General features: G+C 48.9%; 1 pseudogene; it reads right to left on the bottom strand.

Moving 5' to 3' along the window:
- Window positions 1-480: 480 nt before the first annotated feature.
- Window positions 481-2,158, bottom strand: LOC144581559 (ankyrin repeat domain-containing protein 33B pseudogene; annotated as a pseudogene).
- Between the last annotated feature and the right edge of the window lie 9,235 nt (window positions 2,159-11,393).

Raw genomic sequence — 11,393 nt, 5'->3', positions numbered from 1 at the left:
GAATGAGTCAATGCCTCCATCAAACAGAAATATCTGGCATACTTCATCTCATTAAAAAGAACGTTCAGTGTGCACATGCACCCACGATGAGGAGAAAACACCAAAGCAAACAGCCAAAAAAGGAGAATCCCAGGATTTCTGTGTGAACTCATACAGATACCATAAATATTTATCTCTAGAAACAGTATTTTAAACAAAAGGTCTTCGGGCAAGTATATTAAAGCTACCTTGGATGCAAGGGGCCCTATCACTTGTAAAACGTTGCAAATTTGATAAATAATGATTAAAAATACAAAATTATGCAGAAAATGCCCTTTGATAAATTGATCTTTAAAAAAAAAATCTTAGTTGAGGTTCTCTAAAAGGAGACTTCTAGGCAACATGCCCGCTAGGTGTACTGATTGCCGTGTGTGGCGGGGGTGGAGCTGGTGACAGGCGAATCGATGTGGCTCCCCCAGCCGCCTCCTGGGAGCAGCCTGGAAACGTGCGCAGCCCCGTGGTACTGGGAGCAGCAGTGGCACGACGCGCAGCGGAGCCGCCTCCTCCTCCGCACCCAGACCCGCTGCCTCGCCCTGGCCCTGGACCCCGCGCGGGGCACACAGGCCCTCACGTCCTCTTCTTCCAGGGCGGCGGGCGCTTCTCCTTCTGCACATCGGCCTGGCGCTTCTTCTCGGCCTCCTCCGCCTTGCGCTTCTCCTCCTTGGCCTCCTTGTACCGCCACTTGGGGATCTGCAGGTGGCCGCTGTCCTTGGTGCTGCCCTTCCGCGCAGACCGCTGGAGCTGGAAGGTGGGCGCGGGCGCCTTGAAGACGCGGACCCGGGGCACCACCACGCCGCAGGCGCTGAAAGGGCAGGAGGCTGGACTTCCGCGGGGGCGGGCGCAGCTGGGCCCCGGGACCCCGGCTGCGGGGAGGACGGGAGGCTGGCTCTCGGGGAGCCCTCCTGGGAGCCTGAGTCTGCGGGACCGGTCTGCCGGCTCTGCCCCGCGCCCCCCGCCGCCTCTGCCTCATGCTCCCGGAGCCCCCGCCCCGCCAGGATCTCCTGCACTACCAGCCGCCGCTTCCCCACGCACGGGGGAGGCGGGGGGGAGGGGTTCTCGGGACACACGGTCCGGCACACGATAGCCACGGCGGGGCTGTAGAGGCTGGTGGTCATCCTGACCATGTGGTCCAGGGCGCCCCTGTCCTCCCGGCCCGCACGGAGCGCGGCGTGAGCGCGGACAGCACGCAGTCTGTGAGCCTCTGCAGGCAGTTGTTGGAGCCCGCGGGCTTCCTCTCAGTCTCGCCGGGCGGCGGCAGCTCCGGCCGGTACTTTTCCCCAAAATGCTCTGGGCAGGGGCGCTCCAGCAACCTCTGCATGAGGCGAACGGCATCCACGCGGCCGGTGTAAGTGGCCCATTCTTGCGGCGACATCCCACGGCGGGGGTCCCTCGCGTGGACATCCGCCCCTGCCAGCATCAAGGCTGGGATGCAGGCGGTTCGACCCTGCACGGCGGCTTTCATCAGGGCGGTGAACCCGAACGCGTTCCTCCTTTCAAGGTCAAGACCGGGGAAATAGTTCAACAAGTAGTTGGTGATGATCGCCTGCCCCGGCTGTTGCGGTCTGTCTCCTGCACCTCCTAGACGCTCACCCGGCGCCGCACCAGTGCCCGCAGCAGCCGCACGTCGTTGGCGCAGGCGGCGCGCAGGAGGCTCGCCGCCTCTGGGACGCCCTCCGGGACGCTCTCCGCGTTCTCGACGCCTTGCTCCTCCTCATCCTCGAAAGGGTAGAAGGAGTCGTCCGAGGCGATGCTGCGAGTGTCGGGCAGACTCGAGAAGTCCTCGAACTCTTCGTAGTCAGCGGGGTCCTCCTCGATCTGCGCGCCCCGGGGTGGGGACGGCGGTGGCGGGGTCATGCAGCGCGCCCCGCCGCCCTCCGGCCGGGTCCCGGCCAGCAGCACGCCGAGGTCCCCACTTCTCGCTGCTGCGTCCCCAGAGAAGCCGTGGCCCGCGCGCTCCAGCCCGGCGGAAACCCTGTTCTTAATCCTTACATGATATTGTAACTTGTGTACATCCATATGTGGATGTACAATACTTAATGATCTGTCCACTGGAAATAACTGGGAGTGAAGGAGTTTTTGTTGCTTGTATAGTGTCAGATGAAGAACAACACTATCTTAATTTTGCAATACACTGCATTTGCTGGTGCTATTTTTATACAGTGAAGCAACAGCTTTGCAGCAAAATAATAAAATATTTATTTGTTTTTTTTTTAAAAAAAAAAGAAAGAAAATAAGCACATATCAATAGGAAATCCCAAGATAAGCTATTGAGGGTATCTGTTAGAACACAGGATTAGTCAGAGCAAGTTAAATTTTTTTTTTTCTGAGATGGAATCTCACTCTGTTGCCCAGGCTGGAGTGCAGTGGCATGATCTCGGCTAACTGCAATCTCCGTCTCCTGGGTTCAAGCGATTCTGTCGCAACCTCTCTAATAGCTGGGATTACAGGTGCATGCCACCACCCCAGCTAGTTTTTGTATTTTCAGTAGAGACATGGTTTCACCATCTAGGCCAGTCTGGTCTCAAACTCCTGACCTCAAGAGATCCACCCTCCTCGGCCTCCCAAAGTGCTGGGTCTAGAAATTTTTTAACATCCATAAATTCCTGAGAGATTTTATATTTAGAGAAAAAGCTAGCATAGAGAATGCAAATATCTTTGTCTTTATAAATAAAATATCTGTATGGTAAAGATTGCTGTGATTAAATATCCATGTCTAGAATCATTCTGTTATCTAAAGGTTTTCCTAACACTTATGAAGGGTTGACAATTCGGAGGTATCTCAATGTTTCTGATGAGGTAATGATGATGCTTGTCACTATGCGTTTTGGTGCTGAATAGGACCAAATGAGACTCAGGCAAAGAATCAGTGCTTTTAAAAATGGTTTTGTTGGATTCCCATATAATTGATCAGGTGTTGAGTGAGAAGGCACCACTTGGATCTCTTGAGAACATGAGATAAACATTCATCCGGAACATTAGGTTTAGGGGTGGTGACCGTCTCTGCAGTGCACACCGATCTGATGCCAGAAAAAACAACAAGATTCTTTTGTGCTGTGGTGATCAGCATCTCCATTGAAGGCTCCATCCATTCGAAAGATAAAAATGTGCAAATCATAGAAGTTTAAGCAGGAAAAAAATGAATTTAAACCCCAAGGCCCTAGAATTATGAGGATAATGGCTTTCATTATGGTTATTCTACATTAATCTCCCTCCAGCACTGTGAGTAACAGCGTTTTCCTCTAGGGTCAGCAAGGCTGGGGTTTCCATGGGGACTTGATTGCTCTGTCTGTATGGAAACTCAGCTCCATCAGAGGAGGACAATGTTTTTGGCTTTGACAGGATGAGCAGTAACACACAAGGAGATGTAGGCTTTTCAAAGAAGAGAAGACTGTAGGATCCCAGTTATGGTTTTCTCAATTGCCCTGAGTGCTGTTGAATGTGGAGGTGTGTGGCTTCAACCTTTGTGTAGCATTTTGACAGCAAGCTAAGCAACTGTTAGTTCTTAACGTGTTTTCATTATGTGGAAGAGCAAGGATAAGCTGGGACTCACCATGCTAGAGGGAGAGCGAGAGAACAAGCTTGTGGAAGTGCAGTGATGGGGCCTCCAGGAGCCTGGGTCAGACAGCTGTGTTCAAATCCTGGCCCTATGGCCTTGAGTAAGGGCCATAACTTCTTTGTGCCTCGATCTCCTTATCTGGGAAAACCGTGGTGCCTCTGAAAGCACGAGGTCTGCTCTCAAAGAACCCAAACTGCTCTCATCAGCAAGTACAACAACAGACACTGACCTAGCATGCTTTACACACTGTGTACCACACAGACGGGCGAGAAGATGGAGAACAGGAGGTTCAGGAGAGGAAAATAGGAGACAAGACTTGGCACAACAAATGTAGGAAAAAGATGAAAATTGAGAGATCAGTTCTTAGTCTTGGTTCTGTCCTGGGCAAATCACTTCATCTTGCTGGGCAAGAGCATCTAGAAGATAAATGCATCTCTAGACCCAGAACTGTGCCTCTCAGCCTTGGTTGTGCATATGACTCAGAGGGTGATCTAATTAAAATAGAGATTCTAGTTTTGGGTCTGGATGGGGCCTGAGATTCTGCATATCTAACAAGCTCTCTGGTGAGGGTGACGCTGCTGCTCACGGACACACTCTGAATGGAATTTAGATCAGAGGTTGGTGAACTTTTCTCTGTAAAGGGCTGGATAGTAAATATTTCAGCCTTTGCAAGCCACGCAGTCTTTGTCACAAAGACTGTGCCACAACCCTGCTGTTGTGGCACAAAAGTAGCCATAGATAATATGTAAATGAGTTTGTAAAATAACACATGTCATTTACAAAATAGCACACATACATGGAGCCAGATTTGGCCCATGGGTTATAGATCATCCACCACTGTTATAGGTGATATCTAATATTCCTTCCAGATTTGCTCTTCCTTAATTCATATTCAACAAGTCCTTAACTGAGCACCTACTTCATATCGCAGCCTGTATGTTATGTGCTTTTTCACACAGGACTCTGCTACCCTACAGAATCACCTATAAAACTCTACCCCACACCCATTTTACTAATGAGGGGACTTGTTCAAGATCTCAAAGCATGGAAGGGATCACTGTTGTGATTAGAACCCAGGTTTCCTGATTCCAGACCTGGTGCTTCTTTGCTCTTTTCAACAAATCAAATGAAGATTGTTTTTTAAACACACACACACACACACACACACACACACACTCTCTCTCTCTCTCTCTCTCTCTCTCTCTCTCTCTCTGGTGGAGTTCTGCCAAAGAAAGAGGATAAGCAATTGTTCACCAGCTTCTTGTGTTAGGCAAGATTATCCCTTTTAGCCACGTGTCCAAGGTAGGATTTTAACAATCCAAGAATTTTAAAGGAATAGTAGGTATAAAACAGATAGAAACTATCCTAGGCCAAAGCAGGTCATTTCACAAGCACAAGAAAATGTGGCCCCATGATTACCTTCTTCTCTTTACATCCCAGTTCCCATCTGAACTTTGTCAAGCTCAATCTCCAAATGCCACAGGAGTCACAATGTAAAGGAGGCAGCAACCTCATGACTGAGTGAAGGGAAGGCTTGAGCAACTGGGAGGGCTGGAGGGATGCAGGTCCCTAACTGTTGCCCCTTGCTCAAATGCCACCTCTTTGTTTCTGTGAGGAGAAGAAGGTGCAGAGAGTGCTGGGCAGAGAGTCAGAAGAGGGCCTGGCTTTGAGGTGCACGATGCAATCACCCAACATCTCAGATGTTGCACACCAGTAGCCCTCAGGTGGAAACTGACTCGCACACGGGTGGATTTTCTTTGAGCTGCTTGCGGAGTGTTTTAAATCATTTCAACTAGATGTCAAATATAATCTTCCTGTCTTTCTTTTTATAGCTCTCCCAGGTGATGGATCCAGCAACAACAAGTGACACTTTGCACAGGACGACCGTAGGCCCCAGCAGAGTACCAGCAGCCCTGACGTGTGGTTAAAAATTCTGTGCCTCACTCAGGTACAGCTCCCACCTGGTCCCAGGGGCATTTGAGTTTGCAACTTCTGCTCGACTGGCCTGTTTCCTCATCTGTAGAGTGTGGTGAGTATCCACCCCAACTACCTCATTAATTCAGTCAGCAAACAGGTGTCCACTGCCTGGCTCAGTGCTGCTTCACAGAGGGGTGGGGAGGAATAAGAGAGGGGCTGGCAGTCCTCACCTCGTGGGATGGACTGCCCCATGGTGTCAGTCTGGTGAACCAGTCAGGCATTCTGGCTGCCACAAGAGACCCATGCATGGAGTGTAGTATAGACACAGATCAGGAGGAGAAGATCTACAGAGAGCAGAAGTGCCCAGAAGAGAGACAGAGACGCTTTCCTGGTTACGGAACCGCAGCGGGATCAGAGTGGGAAGAGAGGAGGCAGGGAGTGCTCAGTCAAGGGATCATTGGGTCACAGAGTCAGAGGCCAGGATAGCAGCCCGATATATTAGGGAAAGCACAAACAGTCCTGTGGCTAGTTGCAGGGTGTGAGTGAGACTACGGAGTGGAGGCAGAGAATGCAGGAGGCCGATGGGCAGCCCAGCGGGGCTGAGAATGGGAGGCCTTGAATGTCCAGGTCCCAAGCATGACCTAGTCCCAAGGGCCATAGGGAGTTCTTGAAGGGTTTCCTACCTGGGAGTGCCGGGTTCAGGCTTTAGGAAGATCTCTGTGTCACAGTGGAGGGTAGATAGATGAGGAGGAAAGACAGGGCAGGAAGACCAGTTAAGGGACAACTGGATAAATGCAGGCGAGGAGTAAAGGAAGATAAGACTGTGACAATGATGGAAATTCAGGAACAGGACTAGGATGAGACAAATGAGGAACACAGGATGCAAAATTTAAGGAGGTGCTGGCTCTCAGAGACACGCAAGTGCAGGGGTGGGCACCTGAGAGTGAGCACCCCCTTAAACGTTGCTTTTAGGGGTTTCTTGCTTGCCTCATCCCAGGGCTGGCCCTGGATTAGTGGTGCAGAAGAACTACGTAACTGCTGAAGCCCTATTTGCCAAAGGTAAGGACCTTCTGGGGTGTCCTACTCAACGTGACAGACTTGCTTCTTTCACTCAAGTTCTTAAGAACTTGGGTTCAAATCCTGACTCTCAAACTCAGGGTCTCTCAGAGTTTTTTTTTCTCAGTTGCCCACATATGTAAAATGGACCCAGAGTTTTCGAGCATCAGGGGTGCTCCAAGTTCAGAGGATGTGGAAACTCAGGGCCGCGGCCACAGCAGACAGCCCCTGGTGACCTCTGTCTTTGCCACCATTCATTTGTTTTGAAAGACCTCAAGGCCAATAGCCCCTCTTTCCTGATCCACTAAGCTATGATTGCAGAACCTACAGCTCTTCTATTCATTTTCTTCCCCAAGGGTTTGCCTCAGCTGTCTTATTAAATATAGAAAACATCTGTGCTTGGGTTTCTTTTTTTTAAGCAAAAATCCCCACATCTGGAAAATATTGGTCAAGAGTCTAATTAAGTATGTCAATGACAAATTGTTCTCACAGGAAGTATTTAGGGCTAGTGAATAATTGGGATTTAATGCCCTTGGCCTTTGTCCTTTGCGGGCATGTTTACTTATCCTAGCAGAGATGGGGAGTCAAGGCCCCCACCCCCACCCAGCCCCAGTCCCAGGTCATACTGCTGCAGAAAAGCCAGACCCATGGATGCAAGGAGCTGCCCTCAAGGGAGGAAGCAAGGGTGGAACCTCCATTTGAAGATCGGTCTCTTAAAGCTACACAATGCCACCTTCTTACTAGACTCTATCTCTTCTACTCAGGGCTGATATTTCCTGCCAGGCCTACCTGCTATTTGAAGACAAAGCTTGAAGGAGACTGTTTTCTTTCTTTTACTTGGACTTTTTTCTTTCACCCTTCAGAAGGCCCAACCCTCAGGGAAAATGGATTCTTTGCCCCTCCCCAACTCCCAGCGGGATATTCTCAACTTCATTAATGAAGTTTAACGGATTTTCACAGAAACACAAAGCTCTCTTCTTGCCATGGGAGGACATTTCTCATTAAGAAGGGCTTAAAAAAAATGTTCTCATGCCTAAGAAGCTTCAGGATGCCTACGCCCTTCATCTCTTCATCCTTGACTCCCTTGGCCATCCCCAGCAATGAAGGCTCCGGGGCTCTGACAGGAGAAACCACTGTGGACAGCAATTGAAGGCCTCACACCAGCTTCATCAGCCAGAAGTTAGATAGCAAATGACAGAACCAGGCAACATTAGTAATGTATGTTGTGAAAGGTGAGTTCTGAGCTGGAGACACTGAAGATTATTCTTTCAGCACCCTCTCTTGTCCTTTCTTTCTCCATGGGTCCACTCCAATAGCAGGACCCAGCTGCTCTGTCTCAGAAACGGTCTCCAAATGTATCCTCTTCCTCCCATTCCCATACCCACCACCCAGTCCAAGCCACCACTCTCTCTTGCATGGACAATGGCCATGGCTTCCTCATGGTCTCCGAGATTCCCACTATGTTCCCGTCAGTCCTTTCTCCTCATCTAGCCAAGTGCTGTACAAATATGGGGACCAAACTGTGTTGCATTGTAACCATAATGGCTTTGTTGCCCAATGCCCAGCAAGCCCATATAATGAGACACAGAGGTTGCATCAGAGAAAAAGTTTAATAATTATAGGGCAGCCAAACAAGGAGATAGGAGGAAACCTCAAATCTGACTTCCAAGGGGCTTGTGGGTAGGAATTTTAAGGGGTTCAGAGTGGGCCGAGGTGTGGGGATCTCTGATTAACTGAAGAGTGCCAGGTGAAGTCATGGGACAGGGAGCTGAAGAAACTGCATTCTCATGATGATTCAGTTCCTCTGTGTGGGCCTTTAAACTGGTTGCCATTACCCCTTCCACTGGAATTCAGAATCTGAAGAGCATCTTAAGTAATTCTTAAAGCAAAAGCCTTATGATCTAACATCAGAAATCCTATCGACAGGAACAATGGGAGTGCAAATGATCAGTACCTGGTGCTGTGTGACTTTCAGTTACAAGGAAGTGGGCCAAAGGGCAACTTGATTAACACTTCATTATATTTCTGCCCAGAGCCTGGCATATAATTCTTGTGAGCGCTGTGAGGACAGTTTCAAGGTCCCTGCCCTCTGGCTGCTCCCATTGCAATTAGGATGCATCCCAGGCCCCCAGCAAGGTGTAGGGCCTGCCCATCTGGCCACTGCCCCACAGACATATGCCGCACCTTGCTGTCTTCCTTGTGTTTCTTACCATGATGCAAAATCACTTTCATCAGTTATTTGAACGTTGTCTGAATATTCTATTAGATCATAAACTCCATGAGAGTAGCCTGTTGCTCTTGTTAGAATGAGCTAAGCAAGGTGACTTGAGCACTATATTAAAGGAGGCACTCACTCATGGCAGATTCTCTATCACACAGCCCAGAGAGGGTGTACCTCCTCAAATTTTATGGCCTCGGTGCCCCGCTTGCCTCCCAGCCCTATTCCCAGGGCCAGTAAATATTTTGGGTATGAATGAACTCTGATGTTGTCAAGGTCAAGGGTGTAAAATTCACCCCAAGTTCCCCAAGCTCTGTCTGACACACCCAGAGGATCCTCTCATCTTCAGCCCCACTGCCACTGACAGTCTCAGGCCATCATCTCTTCCCCTGGGTGGCTGCTACACTTCCTGCCTCCGATCCTCCCAGGTCTGACTGCTCCTCAGACTGCCACATGCCACCCTGCCTGGCTCTCCATCCATCCTCAGCTGGTCCTCCCCCAGCGCCATGTTACCTTTGCATCCTGTCTTCCAGGCTTTTGTATAAGTGACCAAATTTGTCCAAAATGTAGATCTCATCCTGTCATGCCTCTGCATCTCCCACTGGATGTACACAGAGTCCAAGATCCTTGGATCAGCACTGAAGGCTCTGCAGAATCTGAGTCCTGTTCATTCGTTTGACTTCATCTCTCTTCCCATCTTGCCTTAACTCCAAGCTTCAGCCTCTCCATATTTCTTCCAGCTCTGGGTCTCTGCATGACTGCCACCTTGCCTGGGATTCCCTCCCCTGGGGAATAACTAGCTATGCTTGGGGACCTTGCTGTGAAGGCTTCCTGGTAAACATCAGTTTTCTTGCTCTGGCCTCCCTCATTGTTTTAATCCATTTAGGCTGTGATAATAAAATACCATAAACTGGGTACTTGTAAACAACAGAAATTTATTTCTTCCAGTTCCAGTGACTGGGAATTCCAAAATCAAAGTGCAGGCAGACTCTATGTCTGGTGAAGGCCTGTTTTCAGCTTCATAGTGTCTTGTCACTGTTTCCTCACATGGTGGAAGAAACTAGGAGCTATCTGGGGCCTCTTTTATAAAGACTGTCATCCCAGGCATGAGGGCTTCTCCCTCATGACCTAATCGCCTCTCAAAAACCCCACCTCCTTTACCACCTCATCAGGGATTAGGTTTTGACATACAGATTTTGAGGGACACAGACATTTAGCCCCTTGCATTTATAATGAACAATTCTTTTTTTTTTTTTTTTTTTTTGAGACAGAGTCTCACTCTGTTGCCAGGCACCAGGCTGGAGTGCAGTGGCACAATCTCGGCTCACTGCAACCTCTGCCTCTGGGGTTCAAGCAATTTTCCTGCCTTCCGAGTAGCTGGGACTACAGGTGCATGCCACCACGCCCAGCTAATTTTTTTTTGTTTTTTTAGTAGAGACGGGGTTTCACCATGTTGGCCAGGATGGTCTCAATCCCTTGACCTCGTGATCCGCCTGCCTCGGCCTCCCAAAGTGCTGGGATTACAGGCTTGAGCCACCGCGCCTGGCCTGTAATTAACAATTCTTTAGAAAATTCTTGAGTTTGAAGTAGTCTTGGGGCATTTTACGTAAACAGTTTAGCTGACGATACCCCCCCAACCGAGTGGTTTGCAAAGCACTATGCCAATGTTTGCTTCCTTCAGTATCTTAGTTATTCCCTCCTTGCTGAGCCTGAAAGAGAGAAAGTAATTTACAGGCAGTGGTATAGGAAAGGTACACATTAGAACCCAAGGTCACTTCTGCTTTGCTCTTACAAGGGATATCCCCTCTTTTTCCTGCAGTGAAGATTCCCAAAGTGTGGGGAGAGCAAGTGGCACACAATGACAGTGGACAGAGGTAGTCTTTTTAGGGACACTGACTTGGTTCAGGAGGGAAAGTTCTATCTTCACCCTGCTTCTGAGTGTAGTGATGCCATCAGAGTTAGAAGCCCGTTTGGCCCCATGCCTTGCCTCATTTTTGTAACCCAGAGCAGGCCTCAAGCTCAGCACTGCTTTGGGATAATGATGTCTGGCTTGAATTTAATCATCTTGCATTGTTTTTATACTGTTTTTTTTTTCTCTCTGCTACCTTTAATTTGTAGAGGGTATACAGCCTTCTGTTTAGATAAGTAATTAAATGTTTTAAAATACATTTTTTTGAGATGGAGTTTCACTCTTGTCACTCAGGCTGGAATGTAATGGCATGATCTTGCCTTACTGCAACCTCCACCTCCCAGGTTCAAGCAACTCTCCTGCCTCAGCCTCCTGAGTAGTTGGGATTACAGGCACCCGCCACTATGCCTGGCTAATTTTTGTATTTTTAGTAGAGATGGGCTTTCACCATGTTGGCCAGGCTGGTCTTGAACTTCTGATCTCAGGTGATCCACCCACCTCAGCCTCCCATAGTGCTGGGATTACAGGCATGAGCTACTGTGTCCAGCTCTTAAAATATTTTTGAAGAAAAAAAAATGAGCTAATTTAAAGAAATATTTTAAGTGCATGATAGTTCAGATGGTTCCCAACATGATAAGAACTGAGAAGTGATATGGTGGAGATGGCTAGCTGACCAACAATTTGTTCTCACTTCTTTT

Source organism: Callithrix jacchus, chromosome 2 (genome assembly GCF_049354715.1).
Source record: "Callithrix jacchus isolate 240 chromosome 2, calJac240_pri, whole genome shotgun sequence".
Taxonomy (NCBI): domain Eukaryota; kingdom Metazoa; phylum Chordata; class Mammalia; order Primates; family Cebidae; genus Callithrix; species Callithrix jacchus.
The sequence above is the reverse complement of the archived record's forward strand: the minus strand, read 5'-3'. Positions and strand labels throughout refer to the sequence as shown.